The 19677-nt window shown below is 37.2% G+C and overlaps 1 protein-coding gene across 1 annotated transcript in view; it reads left to right on the top strand.

The window, feature by feature from the left end:
- Positions 1 to 2901: 2901 nt before the first annotated feature.
- DLGAP1 (DLG associated protein 1) overlaps positions 2902 to 19677 on the top strand; it is a 790600-nt gene continuing 773824 nt past the window's right edge. The window contains exon 1 of the mRNA XM_039845322.1: positions 2902 to 3024. The gene's annotated coding sequence lies outside the window, so the exon portion shown is untranslated. The remainder of the gene's footprint in view (positions 3025 to 19677) is intronic.

The raw sequence follows: 19677 nt of genomic DNA, 5'->3' as shown, positions 1-19677 counted from the left end.
TCTGCCTTTGACTTTCTTGTTTCTGTCTTGTTTCCATAGTGATTACATTGGGACCATGGGGTAATTCAGTATAACCTTCCCACCCCAAGATCCTTAACGTAATCACATCTGCACATTGTCATGTAAGATAACATTTACTGGCTCAAGGGAATAGGATGTAGACATCTTTCCAGGGCTTTTATTCAGCTATCACATTGTCTATGACTAGAAATAGACACAGAGGCTAGCCCTGGCTTATAGTAGTGCTTATAGGCACTCTGCTTATATAAATAAGGTAACTGGCCATATATATATTTAAATAGCTTTCTTTAACTAAAAACAAGCATATGTATACTTGTTTTAATTACAAAAAAAAGTGGTTATCAGTTTTACTTGCACAATATCACTATTTCCTGATAACGCTAAAGATTTAATGTAAATTTCATAGCTAGTCAATGTAACAGACATTTATCATTTTTCTTTTTTTGACTTTAGCATCAAATTTTCCTTCCTAATAGCTTCCTGAACTTGTTTTGAGGAGTTACCTATCCCCAGTTATGTATACTTTTGGAAGTTGATAGATCCAGGTGCCTGTTTTCCATTTTGGAAGTTAAAAAAAAAAAAATGTTTTCTTTCCCTGTGCTGATATAGCCAGGGAGTTAGTTGCCTGACTGAGGTTTGGCCAAAGAAATGATCTACCCTTTGATTTGAATTTTGATCTAGCAATGTGGGGTTAGAAGTAACAGCTGACACTTACTCGTATTGACTGAGCAGCATCAAAGCAAACTATTACTGTCTTTCCAGCTTTCTAGCCCTCCAGTACTACCTCAAACCCTGCCTGTTTCCAAGATTGCTTTCCAGTCCTCCCTTCAATTACGGAAGCTTTCAATATCTTACGAATAAATTACTTTCTCTTAAGTTAGCCAAATTTGGTTTCTGTCACTTACAGTCAGAAAATTCTAATAGTAGTGTTATATAGATACTATTATTGCTGGGTTAAATCTACCATAGGAATTTTGTAAGATTTATTTTCCTCTTCAAGCAATTTTATTTAGTAAAGTTACCTAATTTGGGTTAAGGCCTGACAATTATATTAGCCTTCTTATTTATGTGACCTCATTAAAAATTCTATGGATTAAACATATTTACAAATCAGGAAAGGCAAGGTAGTAGCTTTTTCCAGATTATGAAGGCAATTTTTCCTGTCAGTACTTTGCCTTTTCATGGAATTTTTTTAGAAGCATAAGTGCCCCTATATAGTCATTCCTGAATCGGCTGGCGATATTTGTTAGAGCTTTGTGAAAGCAATGCTGATCATGGTACTACAATGTTGAGGATTTACTTCCATTTCTTTGAGTGGTTAGTGGTTTAAAGTGTTTTTTTTTTTTCCTTTTCTTTAATGGAAAATCACTCAGTGAATTGTGGAAAAGCGATTATTTATCTGAGTCATATTTTTATGGTAACTGTTTTTCACCTCCCTGCATTTTTAGAACTGTTTTCTTTAAAAAGCATATTCTATTAATATTTATAATTAGATATCACACAAAGCAGATGCTAAATCTTATGCTATAACTTTATGGGTACAATTACATAAAGAAGATTATATACTCTTTGGCATGATGTTCTCTCTGGGAGCTGTAGCACAAAGGACATTCTCCATGAAGATGACCATTCTTTTTTGAGTGGAGGGAAACAGGAAGACAGTGGTTAATTAACCATGATTATTTTAACTATATCATCCAGAACATTTAGTATTTGAGTGGGTAGAGAAGGAGTTCAATGAATACTTGATTGACTTTCTTTTCTTTGATCTACATCTCAGTTCACCTATTCACACCATATATCTCTGTTATTACTTTAAAGCCACATGGATTCTTCCTATTTTGGGAGTACCTCTAAGTAGAGGTGAAGACCCCAGCTTATGTGAAGGAGCCTGGCTTCCAGATACCCTTGGAGGGAGTGTGGTGAGTTTACAAAGGTCAGAGGACAAGAGAAAAAGGGATTCATTTCTCTGATTACCTTTAGGCTAATACCAAGAGGAACTGGTGGACTAAATTGTGTAATCTAATCCACACATCCTTCCAAGATTTGTCATTGCATAGAAGGGGAAACTGAGGATCTGAAGAATAACTCATTGACAATAATGGCACCGAATTTGAACGTCGGTCCTTGTGAGACCGGACTCTTTTCACTACTCTGTCTCCTCTGTGGCAATTACTTCTTCAAAAATGCAACTATGGACCCTGAGAATGAAGAGAAGGCAGCAAACCCTCTGCTCATCAACATGATCTCCTGTGATAGAAAGTACTGTGAGCTCCTAATGCCCTCCCTTAAAAAGGCAAGGTTGGGAACAACGGCTGTCAAGAGGGGAGGGGAAGGTTTAATTCTCCCGAGACGCTGCGCAAGGGAACGGATGGGGCACGCCCACTAACGGGTGGCCGCCTCTAGGTTCCTTACCTGGGATGTAGGGCTTTCCCCTCCGTCCGGTGTGAGAGCTCTTGCGAGCAGAACCCGCAGGCCAGGAGCGCGCTCCGGGGTACGCCGGCGCCTCCCCGCGGCCTCGGCGCACGTGCCTGGGCTGGGGCCAGGGCTAGTGGCTGCGCCGTAGTAGCTGGGGCGGGTGAGAGAGGCTGGCTCCCGGCCGCGGCCGCCGCCCACCCGCCGGCTCCGGTGGTTGGGCGGAGGAAGCGCGGGACTCCTCCTCTCCACCGTATTAACATGCACCCAGGGGCGGGTGACCAGCCCAGCTTCGCCGCCCCAGCCCGCCGCGTCCGGGCTCTCAGTCTCCTCGCCAGAGGGGAGCGAAGCGCTCCGGGCCCCGCAATCCCCAGGACACGGCCTCTTCGACACCTTCGGCCCCGGCAAATCGGTAGCAGCAGCGGCGGGAGCAGCCGCAGCCGCCTCGGCTCTTCTCTTTAGTCCTTCTCCTCACCCCACTGAGAGCCTGTCCCGACAGCGAGGACACCTCTTTCATCCTACCGCTGAGGCTCGTGGGACCGACGAACGGACGCAGAGACGGAGGGTCGGACTGCGGGTAGCGGCAAGGTAACGCCGGGCTGCGCCGCAGGGCTGGGGCTTGCGCGCGTGGCTGTGACCACTGGAGTCCGGGTCGCTGCCACCGCCGCTGTCGCGGCGCGCTAGGTGGTTCTTGGCCGCCGCGCGGTCGCGGCGTCTCTTGTCAGTGGAGGAACTGTAGGCTAGGCTTCTGGCCGCCCTCCTGCGGGACCCCTTCACTCTCGCCTTCCGCCGCCTGGGGCGCACTCGGGGACGCGACCCCTTTAGGATCCCAGGAACCCCGGGGCCGACGCGCCCCTTTCCAGGCGTGCAGTCCTCATCGCTCTTCCCTGGGTCCTCGAGAGGGGGTAGATTTCTAATTGCGACAGGGTTCTGGAAGGGGGAGATGAGAACACCAGTCCCAGTCATCTCCACCGGCCAAATTCATACCTCCTCCCACCCCCAACCGCGGATGCACCTTGCAGGGGAGGAAGGGGGCTGCTCAGTGCAGGGGGTGTCTCGACCGACTCCTGGGTCGTTTCCAAAGCAAGTTGTTGCACTTGCTTTTTAGGTGACATTTTGGCATTGGTTGTGGAGAAAGCCTCCTCCGTGTGTGTGTGTGTGCGCGCGTGTGTGTATGTGTGTGTGTGTGCGCGCGCGCGCGCGCACTTCGTAAGAGAAAAAGCCAGAGAAACAGGCACAAAGAGAGACGGGCACAGGGAGAAACGGAGACACAGCAAGAGAGAGACACACACAGAGAACGGAGTCTAAGGGGGAGGTCACTGTAGAGTTGTCCCTGCCCGCGGCCGAGGCCATTTCCCGGCAAATTGCATGGCAAGCGTTGAGACCCGGTATTCAGCGACTTGAATGAGAGGGACTGGAGCCGAGACCAAACAGAAACCTCTCCTCTGGGCTGGGAGGGATAACAAATTGCACTTTCATTGAGGGTCGGCTGCAGCTGCGGGAGGGACCTTCCGAGGGCCGCGCGGGGATGAAGACCCTGCATTCAGGACTTGGGCTGCTGCGCTTTTTGCGCAAGGCGAGATGTCTCTGCTTGGCTGGGTGGCTCTGGGAGGCCGTGGGAAGGGGCAGCCCGCCACTCCAGTGCCCAAGACAGAGTGCTGATGCCTGAGCGTCGTTCCAGCCCTTGACTCCCGGGCTAGCATCCCTCCTGGCCAATAATGCTGAGGAATTTTTTTTTTTTTCGTCTGAGAAGCAGAGGGCATGCGGAGGGGAAGGGACTGAGGTGGCGAGACAGCCGGGACAGGGACGCCAGTGAGTGAGATGTTATTTCTTTTGTGGACTCAGACGAGACTGTACACTCCTGACACAGTGAGCCTGGCTCTAGTGCGTGAGAGATCGATGCTCTCTGTCTCCGCGGCATAGCACGTGAAGTTATGGAATTACAAGATGAAAGACATATAATAAAAGTAACAGTTAAAGACAGATCTTTCTTTAGCTTTGAGAGTCTTCACGAATGGCTTTGTAAAGTGCTGATGGAGCAATCTGGATTGCAGTCAGACCCTGGGATGAGGAATGTTTAGAACTAAGAAAGTGATTTTTGGACTGAATGCGAACACTTTGTAAATTATTTTTACCAAGACGGAGCTGACTGTCTTTTGACTGTTATTTATAGCAGAATTTCAGTCACAGGAAACAACTTTCACTGGCCTAATTTTGCTTATATAGCAATAGTTCTCATTCTAACTTGAATGAAAATGACATGAGGGCAAGTTATGTTATAAATACCCTAATTTATCTAATATCAAAGGATAAAGTTTTCTTTGCTTAAATTTTTAAAAAGGAAATTCAGAGCCATAAAGAAAATTTGAATATATCTATGCAAAATACATGAAATTTAAATGTTTAGGTTATAAAAGCTACACTTGTTTAAGAAAATTCATATTCTGTCATGAAATAGGGAAGTTCATAGAAATCTGGTGTCAATTATCTTGTTATTAATTTCCTTACGATTTATTAGTTCAGTTTAAAGTTGCTATAGGGAAGTCACTCCTTGAAATATTCCTAGTTTCAGATCTAAAATTCTATGACTTTCAAAAAAATTAACTCATTTAAGAGAAGTATTACTTTATATGAGAAAAAAAATTGAGTGCATTTGCAAATACAGTATATTTTTTAAAACATACATTTCTCCATTTTTCTATGTATTTCTATTCTAAGATTAGTTTGCCAAATAAAATGTTTTATCTCAAAAATTATAGGCCATATAAATCTTGCCAAACTGAACTTGTTAACAGATTCTTTTAAAAAATTACAAAGTAATTTTCTGACAACTCTTCAAATCACACAGGAACAATTGTGTTTTGGGGGGGAATACTGAGTATATCAGTTTTCCTTATGAGAAATTTTTATGGTTTAGCATCTTTAATTTCGCCTTCAATATAAACTTTGCCCTGCCAGAACAAAAACCTTGATAAAACATATCAGTGATTATTAAAATCAAGACCTTTCTCTCAAATATTATGGAGCCCATATAGGGAAATTGCCTAAAACTAAGTGCTGTTCTACTTTTAAATTCTACTAAGCTCAAGTGTCCTATTGAATCACACTCGGAAATACAGATTACATCTATGTTGATTTAACTTGATTAAATATGTGTGCCTTTATTCTATATAGCTACCTAAACTGATTTTTTAAAATGTAATATTAAAATTGGGCAGAGGGAAACTGAAGTTTTACTAACTACTCATTTAGAGATAAGTGTAGCATAGTAGTAGTTTCAGCTACAACTCAGTTGAGACATGTGTCACATGCTTTGAATAGCAACTTCTTCTCTAAACAAAGAATTCAGCATTCTGATTTTTATTTTCTATTTCAAATGCAGAAAAAATAGTAAAATCCTATCTACGTGTACATGTTTATAGGGACATTTCTAAGATAGACTCAAATCCACATTACAGTGTCTTCTTGGTCATTCCCACAAATTGTTCTGCCCTTTATCAGAGCAACTCTGCTCCATGCAGAAGGATTTGTTTCTTCTTAGGAAGTATTCAGTTGGAAGACTTTTATGAAGATATCATTTTTATAGAAACCACACTTGCCTCTTCTTGCTTAATTTAAGGAAATGATGTATTCGTAAATTCTTTTCTTTCTTTTCTCTTTTCCTTTGGTAATTATTTTCTCCTGCTAAAGGAACGCCATTAAAGCAGGAAGACTGAAAGGGCTTTTGAAAAATCTAAATGCTTTTTCTAATCCTCACCTCCCACACTAGCAGTCTATGCCTTATGTCTGTGTTATGTTGTTCTCTTTGTACATTTTTTATTTTAAAGAAACACAATCACAAGAAGGCCCGTTTCCAGCGTCCTAAAAATTTTTGTGCTGTTGAGACACTTGGAGGTTCAAAAGCTTTCCATGTCTTGGGCTGTCTCTTTTATTTCTAGAAGATCCTAAAGGTTTGAAATTCTTTTTTTAAAAAAGGAATAATTTTAATGGCCCTTAAAGTATTTTTTTTTAACATGGTAATTTGCAGCCTGAGTCCTCTTTTTGCCCTATAGAGGTGATTTTCTCTAGATGTGTGGTCTATCAGGAATTGCCAAAGATGTTGTTCCCAGGATGGTCAAACATTTTTCTACCACAAAGGAGGATTTAGAGCTAATCTTCAGCCATTCACTTTAATTTGTTAAAACATCCACTGACAACTCATTGTACAAGATATCAGGTACCAGCTCCTTTCCTATTTGGCTTATGCAAAAAATATATATAACATATATATTATATATAATATATTAATATATAATATTAACATGTTAATATATAATATTATATGTAACACATATATATTATTATATATTATATATTCATATTAACAATATATATGTGCTACTTATTTTTTGTAACTCTGCAATACACAAATATGCAGAGCAAAACGTGGTTGGGAACAGGAAAAATGGGATGGGGCTAAAAAGTTAAAAAGGCTAATGACTTCCCTTTGAGGTTTTTTCTTCCTTACTCTGATTCTACAGAGGTTTTTATTGCATATGAGATGTGTTGACCCATGAATTTTACATCCTTCTTTCTAGGAGATGGTAGGGACCAGACAACTGGTGTGCCAGTTGAGATAATAGAGGTTTTATTTTTCTTTTCTTTTCCTTTTTTTCTTTTTTTTGGAGATTTTTCTCTGCCTTTATTGACTTAAGATTTCTCCTGGTTGGTGGTTATGTTATTCTTCCTGTAGGAGCTGATGATTACTGAGTAACAAGTAACATTCTACTTCAGAAGACCAGCTCACACTCAGGAAGCCCTCTGTATATATAGCCACAGATCTTTTGCCCAGATTCTTGGGCCTTTTCTTGGGTAGATGAGAACCAACATAGTTCGATTATGATTACCCCATGTGGGGTTGTTGTGAACTAGATATCAGTGTTCTGAATCTGCTCTAAAGATGCAAACTCACCATCCTCCTGGTAATTGCCCAAAAGTAAACTGTTTGTTTTCATATTCACTTATCATAGTTTGCTCCTCTGTCGTCATTGACAATTTTTATGACTCTTCTCAATGTTTTCTTATCAGATTTGTAAGAAACAAGAGAAAAGCAAGCATGAAGAGTGTGATTTGGCAGTATATTAACTGCCCAACCCTGCCAGATTTTCTTAGTATTCAGCAGAGGTCTTGTTGAAGTCATAGATAAGCAGGATGATAGAAGAGGATGATTTATGTTGGGACTTGCTTATCTCCCTAGCTTATGCATCCCTGTCTGCACCAGGAGGGTTCAGGGACATTTTAGTGGCTCCCTCAGGTAGCTTGTGGGAAAGTCTCTCTCTCCAGGCACATTTCCAGTTCTGCTGCTTTTCTCCATGACATGGTTTTGGCTAATTTGAAAACATCTGCTAGAGTAACTTGCCTTTTAATTCTACTACTGGAGAATGGTTATGAGTATATGATAGGACAGGCATTAACCCTCACCTAACCTTGTGATTATAACCTTTCCTAGGGGACCCTTTCTATCTTGGTTTCAGTTTCAGTAGAAATGCAGTTTGAAGTCTATTTCTGGACTAGAAATTTCCCTGCTAGATATCACTGAGATATCTTTATAAAACACATGCTGCACTTTCAGAGGAAAATGCCGTTTTGATCTCATCTCAGACTTTCTCAAACAACTATTCTTTGATATGATCCATCATCATACTACTCTAGCAAGAAGACAAGGCACAGTCACTGCCTTCGAAGCTCTATTCCCGGACATTAACCTAGAAGGCAAAGGAATTTTTTCATTCTTTCAGAGATGTACTTTTCCATTTAGAGCTCAGAAGAGGCAGCAGGGGAACCTTGGAGCAATAACACATTTAGAAGTTTATTGTGTGAGCCCTAGCTCAAGCAATTCAGGTGAGACTCACTTGACTCTATAGCTTCTATGCAGCTGTATAAGATGTCTCTCCCCTGCTCTGCTTGGAACACTTTTTTCTTACATTATTCCCTCTTTCCTGAACCTCAGCTGAAAAGTCACTTAGTAATGCTTGCCAGTTGAACGAAGTTTTATTTGCTTTATACTTTCTTTTTCATTATCCTTTTATAGTAAATAATGAATTGACTTTGGTGATTATCCAAATGTAGTACATTCTATACTATTCAACTGACTGTCTTCTCCATTGAATTGTGCATTCCATGACATCAAGAACTAAATATAATGTGTTCACCAGATATCACTGATGCCTAGCACAGTACCTGGCACTTAATAAGTGGTCAGTAACCATTGATTGAATGAATCAATAAATGAACAAATGAGTGAGTAGTTCGACTCTTTAAGGACCATAATGCTGAGAGTAATATTACATGGTTTTTGCATGGCAGTCTTTATAGTCTCAAATTCTACATTCTTTTGTCTTAAGCATACTCTGATAATACCCAGTAGACACAGGGCTGAAATAAAAATAAATATAAAAAAAAACAAAACACAAAAAACTCCTGTTCTTTTCTTTTTCTTCTCTTTCTTACTCAAAATAAACATAATAATAGCTTAACCACCCCACCTGCCTGTATATTGAATTTAACCCTGCCTTTCAAGGCTTAGCACTAGCTCCTTTCCCACCCTTTATCCTGTAGGATTTAGCATTCCTTCCCCTACCTCTATTGAATTTGATACATATTTATATCTTGGTTTTGTTTTGTATTTCACTTTTTGTTTATGTTCTTGTCTACCTCCATGAGACCATAAACTCAAGAGATAACAGAGATAGTAGCTAGAATAGGATTGCGTATGGAAGGGTTACAAACTATTCATTGAGGATTGAAAGATCACAGGGATGAGAGTCAAATGTAGTAGGATACAGAACAATGGTTACAACTGACTTTCTCGCTTGAGATTGACCTATATGTGAGGTGGCTCTCATTTATAGGGGATATTGGAAACTACCATTTAAAATTATATTGAATCATAGCCTTCTAGGTATTTTTATAATTATTTTACAAGATTCTGGCCAGTACATTTTATACTATTCTAAGCTCCTGAGATACTTGAGTGATATGGTGAAGTAAGCCAGCTTCATAGATATGTTAACCTGCCACTTGGCACTATGTTTTATAAGCTAGATTCACTGTTGAGCCTTAAATGATCTATGAGAAAAGGTAAGACTCAACATGGACATAGCCCATGTTTTTACAAAGTATGATATTTAATAATTTCTCTAGATCTGCCTTTCTTTAATTGACAATTTATAACATTCTGCTTTAAGACTTCTAAGGGATCTAGATGATAGATGTTAGATATTTGGCATGTATGTAGCCTTTCTAAGTATCAGCAAACAAAAAAATATATAATATCTCCAGTGTAGTCATTAGTATGGAGAATACAGAATTGCAAAACACTGTTCAAATCCATGGACAGCTTAAAATCTAATACAAAGGATAAGATTACAATGTAATCTCAGAAGTAATTTATTAGAATGTGTTACAAAATAAAACTAAGTGTTCAAAAGCCTGGGAACAATCATACTTTTCTTGGGCTTTTACAGAGGGGCAGAGCTCAGGAAAGAATGGCATTATTGTGAAATGCTTCCTAAAGAGGAAAATCTTAAACTGGACTTGGGTTTTAAGATAAGGCCAAACACTGTTTACAAAGACACAGAGATGCTAACCAACCTGGCATATTCCCGGTTCAGGAATGCTCTAAATAAAATGCCTCTAGTGCATTTTATTTAGACCTGGAAATGAATTTGAGAAGGATGAAGATACATTATGGAGAGTTTTAGTGATGACTATACAAGAATATATAGAGTGGATAAGAGCACTGAAGGATTTTGAATAGATAGTGACCTGAAGAAGTGGCCTCTTGGAATGATGGGAGTAGATCACTAGTCTATTACTAGATCGGGACAGAGAGAAGCATTAGGAGATCATTGCACTAATTTAGGCATAAATGATGAGAACCAGGTCTAGGGAGGTAGGGTTGGGAGAAAATAAGACATGAAATATTTTGAAAAAATTTTAAGTAATATTTGACTTTTTCCTTTCTCTTTTATTCTATGTCTGTGTCACAAACTATTTTTCAATTTTTATTATTAATTAAAAATTACTGTGAAATATCTCAGTATCGCCAAAAAACTGAATAATATTGTACACCTATGCACCTACCCCACGGATTATAAAATAAGTAATTGCACATACTGTTAATATTCCCAGTGTACTCTCTCTCCAAGCATAGCTCCCTTCAGGGGTACTTATCCTGTATGCTGAACTTTGTATGTACCATTCCCATGCATTTCCTTATACTTTGCTATATATGTATATGTACCTAAACAATATAGTCTCATTTTGCTTTCTGCTGTTTTTAAACTCTATATAAATAATAACATGCTCTTTGTAGTCTTCTTCACCTTACTTTAATTGATTAGTATTTTGTTCATATACATATATTTTATTTGCTCATTTTCACTGCTATATGGTATTCCATTGAATAACATGTGGTGATTAATGTCTCAATCTTCCGCTGATGGAGACTCAGGGTATTTCCCATCAGGGCTGCTATGAACATTCATGTGTACATCTCTTTGTGCTAACAAGGAGAGTCCTTTCCTTAGGGTATCTTCTCAGGAGTGGAATTATAGGAGGGTAGGATTTGTATGTTAACATTTAGCAGATAATGCCAAATTACTGAAAAGGATTGTGCCTATTTATACTCTTAACAACAATCTATAAGAGCTCTTTTTGTTCTATATCCTTGCCAACACTTAGTGATACATTTTTTTTGTTTTTTGCCAATTTTATGGATGTGAAATGATATCTCCTTGTAGTTTTATTTAATGTGTTGTTCCCTGACTGCTAGTTATAGTGACCATTTTTCCTCTCTTGATTAATATTTAAGTTTCTGTGGAATGCTTATTTATACATGCTGTCTACTTTTCTACTGCTTTAAAAAAACTTTTTGTCAGAGCTATTTATATATTCTGGATAACAGAGTTTTCTATAACACGTGTTTCAATGATCTTCCAACTGGTGGCTTGTCTTTTCATTTTTATGATGTCTTTGGGTGAAAAGATTATTTTTTTAAAATTTAAAAATGGATGTATTTTTTCTTATTTATTTCTTTATTATTTAGGTATAATAGACATATATTATAAAAGATACATTTTTGATTCTTCTCTATGGTATAGATAAAATAGCTTGTTTAAGAAATCTTTTCCAATTCTGAAGTGATAAAGGTATCATCTTTTCATACCTATTAAACTATAAAAGTTTTATTTTCACATTTAGTTCTTCGAGACTTTCTTACTGATGGTTATTTTACAAAGCCTTTTAATTACACTCCAAATTTGAGCAAAACACATAACTTCTCTTGGTCTTAATTCTTTCCACATTAAGTTAGAATAAGAAGTAGTTATACACTACGAATTCTTCTGTAGCCGCTCCACTTCCAGTCTTCATCATTTTGTGCTTGAAATACACAGAAGACTCTTAGTGGAACTTCTTGCCTCCAGTGTCTTCTTATAATTAAACTTGCATCTGGATTTGCTTTTCTAAAGAACTGACAAAGTCATTGTGAGACTCCTCAAACTTTGTCCTTGAGAGCATGAGGGCAGCAATCACATCCATTTTTACTCCCCTGCCTCCCACATATCCAAGCACATACCTGGACCTTGGTTGGAGTTCAGGTCCAGAATGTGTGTGTGTGCGTGTGTGTGTGTCGTGTGCGTGTGTGTGTGTGTGTGTGTGTGTGTGTGAGAGAGAGAGAGAGAGAAATTGAGACATATGCATGAAGGCACAGAGGCTCCCTTTGTTGCTCAGCTTCATTTTGTAGTTAGTCCCTTACCTCAAACCTCTTCTCTACTGTGACTGTCCCTGATTGTCAGCACTGCTTTATTACGGCCCTTTTCTTTTTGTTTCTTTTCTCTTCTTGTATTTAAATTCTTGTCTATTTAAATTGCTAACAGCAGATTCTCCTGGGGCTAGGACAAAAGGAGTCAGGGATTCCCTCCCCCACCTCCCCGCCCCTTATGTCCTTCTATACAGTTTGGATGTTTTACCATGAACAAGGATTTCTTTTAAAATAGTTATTTCAAAGCCTTTTCTCTCTCTTTCAAGGCCCAGTCAAATCTTACCTCTCACATGAAACATTTATGACTACTGTAGCTCTGGGTAAACTCACCTCTGAATTCCAGTTGCATTCTTCTGGATAATTTACTTTATGGTTTACATTTTAAATATTTTATGTGAATACTCCTAGATTTTAAGCACCTTTAAGTAATGAATTGGCTTGTGTACTTTTGTATCTCTCCTAGGCCTAAACCCAGTAGGCAGCACAGTGGTTTTTCCAATGGATGGCAGCTGCTTTCTTGATGATTGGTGATTAATTATTGGAGATGGCACAGGCTGAGTGGAAATTTGGAGTGTGAGGACTTTGGAAATAATGACATTACTGGAACATATAAAGGTTTGAGATAAGTAGCTAATTGGTAGTGAGAAAAATTGAGCTTTATATTGGTTTTGTTGATTTTTAAGATGATATTGGACATTTTGTAATCAGACATCAGCAAGTTGTGAAACAATAAACCTGAGTTTTATAAAATGATGAAATCTGAGATATTGATTAGGGCATTATCTGCTATAAGGTGATTGGTATAGCCCATGATACTAGAAGTTGTTTCTATGTGCCAGATAGGAATGTTACTACCCTGTCCTATCCTGATTCCGCTATCCCGAGTCATCCAACTAGATGACTTGGGGCAAATTAATTTTGAGGCCTAGTTTTCTCTTCTGAAAAAGTAAGATAATGAAACTTACATATCAGAATTCTTGAAAGAATAAAATGAGCTAACCTATAAAAAGTATATAGTTCATTGGTGGGCTCATGGTGAGCAACAAATAAATACTATTATTAACTATATTTTATCTGTAAGAACTAATCTGCCAACTGTCGTTTTACACGAAAGTAGTACCAAGTAAAATTTTAAAAATTACTTGTCTAGTCATGAAATATTTTTTCTCCTATTGAAAATTCCTACATCTTATTTCATTTTTCTTTATTGCTGATAACAGTGACAGCAATTCACTGAAGAAGTTTAATAATTGTTAGTATTTATTGAGCACCTTAGTCTTTGGACTCTTGAAAGATACGACTTTCAGTATTGCCTGTAGGCTCCATGGTCTGTATTTACAAGAAAAGAGGCCCACAACCCCTGTCGCCCAGCCCTGTCTAACATGTTACCATATGCTCCGAGGAGACTACAAAAGGAATCAAAGTCATGTCTTTCTCCCCAAAGAATATTTAATTGTGAAACAATTAATGCATCTAAAGCGATGTTCAAAATGTAAATTTTAATTTACTCTGGTCAGAATGCATATTTATTTCACAAGCACCTAACATAGACCTTAATGGTCTTTTAGACTATATAATCACACAGATTATATCTAAGGTTATAATATAAAATAATTTCAAAATATTTATTAAGGCAGGATAGGATATGAAAAAATCCAGAGGCTAACCAGAAAGAGGCAATTATGCTTGATCCTTATGGAGGAACATCTCCTAACCATCATGGTGAGCCCAGAGTCAGCTGTGCATTGACAGGTGGAGGACACTTGACTGCTGATTGCATCCACCTTCTCTGCTCTGTGGGGTTTGTCTTCTGTCTCTGAGGCATGTGTCATAGTTTATTTTTCATAAATTATTTTTCAGCTCACATTTATTTTTCTTAGAAATGAAAACCAATACAAAACAGAATGTGAACTTTATTGATTGATTAGGTGGAAAAATTCCATTTGTTTTTCACTAAGGGACAGATGTCTGGGCAGTTATATCTAGATTATTCAGGTTTTGTAGGTTTTGTATCTGTTGTAGTAACACAGTATTTCATATCTTGTGATGTAGGTTTAAAACCCAATAAAACCAAGTACAAAATAGTTTTTCTCATGGCTTTATTCTTTCAGAAATTCCTTTTAGGTAGAAATGTTGGCACACATAAAATGGTTTGAGATGCTCCAAAGAGAACTGTTAAACTTACATCAAATGCGATTTAAATATTGGCAATATTAATTTACAGTTACATCAAAGGTATGCTTATAAACTGAATATTTTTGGACATCAAAACAGAATTGTCGCATAGAAATTGTGTTATCCCATGGTGGCTAGCTTCTAAGGTTAAATTTATAAAATCTTTTTGACCTTTTTTCTACAAATAAAATAATACTACTCTAATGAAAACCATATCTATCTAAAATTCAGGACCCTATATCTATGTAAAAAATAAATTCTAAATTGGTGACTAGGAATATACCTCGCCCTTTCTGCCACAGAATTAGGAGCCCCCCCGGTTCTGCCAGTGATCTGATGCTGGATGATACTCAGGCAACAGCAGCTGTCATTCCTGAGGTATGGTTACCCAGGATCCAGGGCTAGAACCTGGTGGGGGAGTGAGAAAGCCAAAAGACCTTACTTAGGGACACTAATAATCATTAAATATCTACGTTTATGTAAACTACTGCTCTTTATTTGAATAGTGAGTGCCCTTTGAATTAAGGAAGGAAAGTCTGAGATTGCTTATTTGTCTGTATTATGTCCTGCACTGAGAACCAAGGTGGGTAGGTTATTTATAAGTTAGATCTCAATAAGTTAGGAGTGGTAGGTATGACTGTATTCCTTTGTACTAAGGTCATTTTTGCCAATTATTTTTTCTACACATTTCAGATTTTAAAGATGCCCACTGTTGAGCAGTGAGAATTGCCAATTCATTTATTCATTTATGCTTGCATTCATCAGCCAAAAACAATTCATTGAACAACTAGTACATGCCAGACACTATTCTAGGTGCTTTGAATTTAGTCCTGAACAACAAGAGAAATAAAAGACAAAAGGCATGCCATTATGGAATTTACGTTAAAGTGGCAGGAAATGGACAACTAATAATAAACATAATACATATTTTAGAATGTTAGAAATAAATAACAGTTATGAAAAAAATAGAACCAGATGAGCGGGACTATTGAAGTATTATTCTTTGATTTCTGGCATAGGAGGAAATAAGCTTTTTTTTTATTTTTTTAAATTTAGACTTTCACTTGACATGTTCTAGCTTTAGGATTTGACAAAGCTCTAGGAGAGGTATGGGATTACTTTCACTGCTGAGTAATTCTTTTATCCTTTCTATTCTATTTTAAGAATATACAGTCTGTATGTTCTTCGGATACACTATCTACCATATTGCATTGTAGCTACTTGTGTTTTTTTTATCTCCCACTAGATTATGAATTGTAACATAAAGCATGTTTCTTACAAATTTATATCCTTGTAATAATAATTTAGTAATAATAATAGTGATTATATATCTAATTGAATGCTTTCTATACACTAAGCCCTATGTAGAAAATGATATCATGCCTTACAGAATATATTTTCAAACCACAGAACTACCATGGATGGAGCTAGTAATTGAACAGAGGTCTGTTATTACTAGGCTCTATACTCCCCTGAGACCTAACCCAGTGCCTGGCATTTGGTTGGCATCCAAGAAATGTATAGTGAAATAGAAATTTAGTAAGCTTCAGTATTGTAAAACTGATTACTCTCAGAAATGTGTCTCCAGCCACTGGATACACCCTCCTCTGGTTTTAAATCATTTAATTTCACAGCTTGGCTGGCCCAGAAGGTGGCTATTTGGAAATTCTTGAAGTGACGCTTCCTTTGTTTTTCTTTAATTTCTTCTTTCTGTTTTCATATATCTCCTAGGTGGAGAACAATAGAAATAGAATTACTTCTATTAAAATCACAACCCTATAGTTTGATGGTTGAAGCTACTTTGTTCTATAATGTCTATTGTATTAAGGAATCGCCATAGGTCTTTTTTTTTTTTTTTTTTGAGTTTGACTTTGATTTTAATAGTGCTTCAGAGGGTTCTTTCAGAATGTAGGTATTCTGATGGTATCAAGAACCAAGAAGCCCATCGGTAGGTTGTGTTTGGCTTATTTTCCAATTTCAACCTGCCTCTTCCCACTTGTCAGAGAAGTTTTGTATGACGGAGGTAAGTCTCTGTGGAAGCCTCTGGGGGTGTGAACATCTGCTCGTTATGAAGAAAATCAGTCTCTTCTTTCCAGGAAAGGCTACAAGAGAAACTTCAGCTCTCTGCTTTACCCATTGAGAAATCTATTTGAAAGGATAAATGAACACATCCCTCAAAGACAAAGAAACATAAACACAGATAAAGTCTGCAGTAAGAACAAGTTAAGGAACACAGCAAACCTGGCATGCTTTTTTGCAAGGATCAGATAAGAGCTTTAATATCAAGGGTAAAAGAAGATGTTAGATTGGACTCCTAATGTATTTCTGAAAGAATGTGCTCATTGTCTCAGGATTCTTTGCAATTCAGCTGAGGGAATTAAAAACTTCAATCTGTTTAAATAGACATTGGTAAATCAACATTGTTGTATCCTTAAGATCAAGGTTATTCAACTGGCCTATAAAATAATATAAAATACTAGAATGCATATATATATATGCAAATGCATATATATATATGAAAGTTATATATATATGTATATATATAACTTTAATTTTTTAAGAAAAAGGTTAGTTGATTCTATAAGCATCCTTGCCTCAGATAAGTAAATATTTGTACAGGATGTTTGGCTCATGTAAATAACAGAAGGAGAAATGAAGGTGGACACATATAAAACTGATAGGATAGTGAGTGCCCTTTGTAAAGCCCTTGCTGTCCCTGTTGTGTCACAGACAACAAATGCATTTTGTAAGTGAAATGTCTTAAATCTTTTTTCCTATGTTTCCATAAAGATTATTTCTAATGATTTTGCTTTGTTCTGAATTGCTTTACATTCCTGATCCAAAATAAACTTGAATGTTTAATTGACATAGGACATAAACTTAGTGAAAGTTCTAGACTAGTCCTAGTAAACATAAGGTACTAATAGTAATGCAGTAATCTGTTGAAGACAGGAAATATGGCCGAAGGCTTGGCCATTTTTCAAACTACAAGTATTGTACATTGAAATTTGAATTCAATTTACTTATATTAGACATGGTCTTAAAATTAATAATGTTAGAATCTATGCGAGGCAAAATGTTTTATTAGAAATTCTATAATTAAAACCGACTAATTCACATCACATAGTCATATATGTTTACGTATAAGATGTAAGGATAACTAATACTTTCTAAGATATTTTATTCTATCTGCCTGGAATTTTGCCTCCTTCGTACTCTCAATTCCTTTTCACATGACTTTTATTTTTTCTCATTAATGCCATTTTTGACCACTGTTTGTAAAGTAGTTCAACCTGTCTCAATATTCTCTTTCTCAGCACCCTGTTTAGCATAGAGCTTCTTAAAACTGTTTGTCAAATGTTGGTTCTTAATATTTGTCCAAAAAATAAAAGTGAAGTAACAAAATACTCAGCAATTTGAAATTCTTGCTTATAATAACAACAAGCCATGTTTGAACAAAAGTTTAAATCACTCTTAATTGAGGATGTATTTAAAGCTTTGGTTTTAAGTCTGAATTCTATGAATATGTCAGCTCCTAATAAGTGCTTGGAACCTCCTCAATAGAAATGTCATCATCCATCCCCCTTTCAGTGAACTCACAGACTAGTGAGAAAGAAGGGCAGAATGGGATTCAATCTATTGAGGGTAGCAGGATGATGAAGTGTTACAGGGGATTGTAGTAGGACTGAGTAGAGTTACTGAACTCAGCAGGTAAATGTTGGGGATCGCTGATGTCAAAGGAACATCAGAGATGGGAAAGAAGCATGCAGTCGTTCTTTCCTGAGACAGTTCATATAAATCTGTGAATGTAAGTTATAGACAGTTCATATAAATCTCTTCTTTATGTTGCTGACAACAACACTCTGAGAGTCCCGTAACGTGCACTTCTCTCAGGGTCTCTGTTTACCTGTGTGTCAAATGACCGAGATGACATTGTGGTTTTGAGGTTCCCTTAAAATACTAATACTCTGTAATTCAGATGAGAGTTGTGTTACACAGAGATTTCAGTGAAATATGAAATCCCTACTGAAACTGAATGATTTTACAAATTATAGGATTGTAACGATGAACTAGGGATCAGCAATCAAATTTTGAAACACTGGGAAGTCTGTGAAAGAAGATCGAATGTGTTTTATGTAAACTAGGTAAGTAGTAAGTATAACAAAAGAAGCTAAAGATAAACTGCGCTTCTTGGGGGGACTATAGGATACACAATTAGGGTTACTGATGAAAGTAATGAAGAGAAAAATGAAGGGGGAATAAGGAGTGGTTAGGGGGTAAGTGATTGATCATTTGTTGGGGGAGCATGAAGAATTTTAAATAGTTGCCTTGAGTTGAAAAGCTTGGAAATAAAAAGTGTCTTAGAAGGATTTATAATTTTCTATTTCATATGGTAGATAAAAAATCCTGCAGAAAATTTATATTATTTTTCAAAATTTCCAGAATCAGAAAATTTTTAATTCATCCACAGAGGCTTCAAGTCATCACAACTATAGATATAACCTAATAAAAATGAATAAGTAAATATTATGAACATTTTTAAGGATCATGGGCTGAAACGTGATAGCCAAAACTATTTTCTAAATTTAAAATAACATAGGACCTATTAGGTGATTATATCAGTCTAGCACTTCAAAAACATCTATTGATCCTTTCTTTGTCATACACTATGTTTGATGCTGGGGCACAAAGGTACCAGGTCACAAAGGGTTCAGCATATAAGCAAAATTTGGCAATATGTTGTAATAAGTGTATATGAGTTACTGCAGTTCCTAGAGGAAGTGGTATGTAAATCTTCCCAAGGAAGCTGTGGAAGCTCTTGAGTTCTTTTTTCAAAGGGGACAGTTCATTATTTTTTTGACAAAAATTAGCTCTAGTGAAAAATCAGTCTTTTTAAAAGCACATTTAGTAGATAGGAAAGAGAAATTGGTAAAAAAAAAAAATCGAGATTAATAATAATACATTAGTTATTGTTAATTGATCAGATATTAAGTAATTCTGAAAAATGCAAAACAGGTCAAACATTATCCGTGCATTGAAGTGTCTCACTTGGCTATATGTTGCAAAGTACTTGATTATTTTTCCTATCTCTGAAGTTGCATTAAAAATCATTGTCAATATTTCAGCCATCCGATATTCTTCATAAAATTTCAGAAATGAGCCAGCCCATTTGTTCTGTAATTCTTCAGTAACTTTATTGAATTTTTCTCTTGGCTGCTTTGTTGTTGTTTTGGAAATTTTTTTTTTTTTCTAAATCCTGG

Source organism: Pteropus medius, unplaced genomic scaffold, assembly GCF_902729225.1.
Source record: "Pteropus medius unplaced genomic scaffold, Ma_sr-lr_union100, whole genome shotgun sequence".
Lineage (NCBI taxonomy): Eukaryota > Metazoa > Chordata > Mammalia > Chiroptera > Pteropodidae > Pteropus > Pteropus medius.
This window is presented reverse-complemented; position numbering and strand designations above follow the sequence as displayed.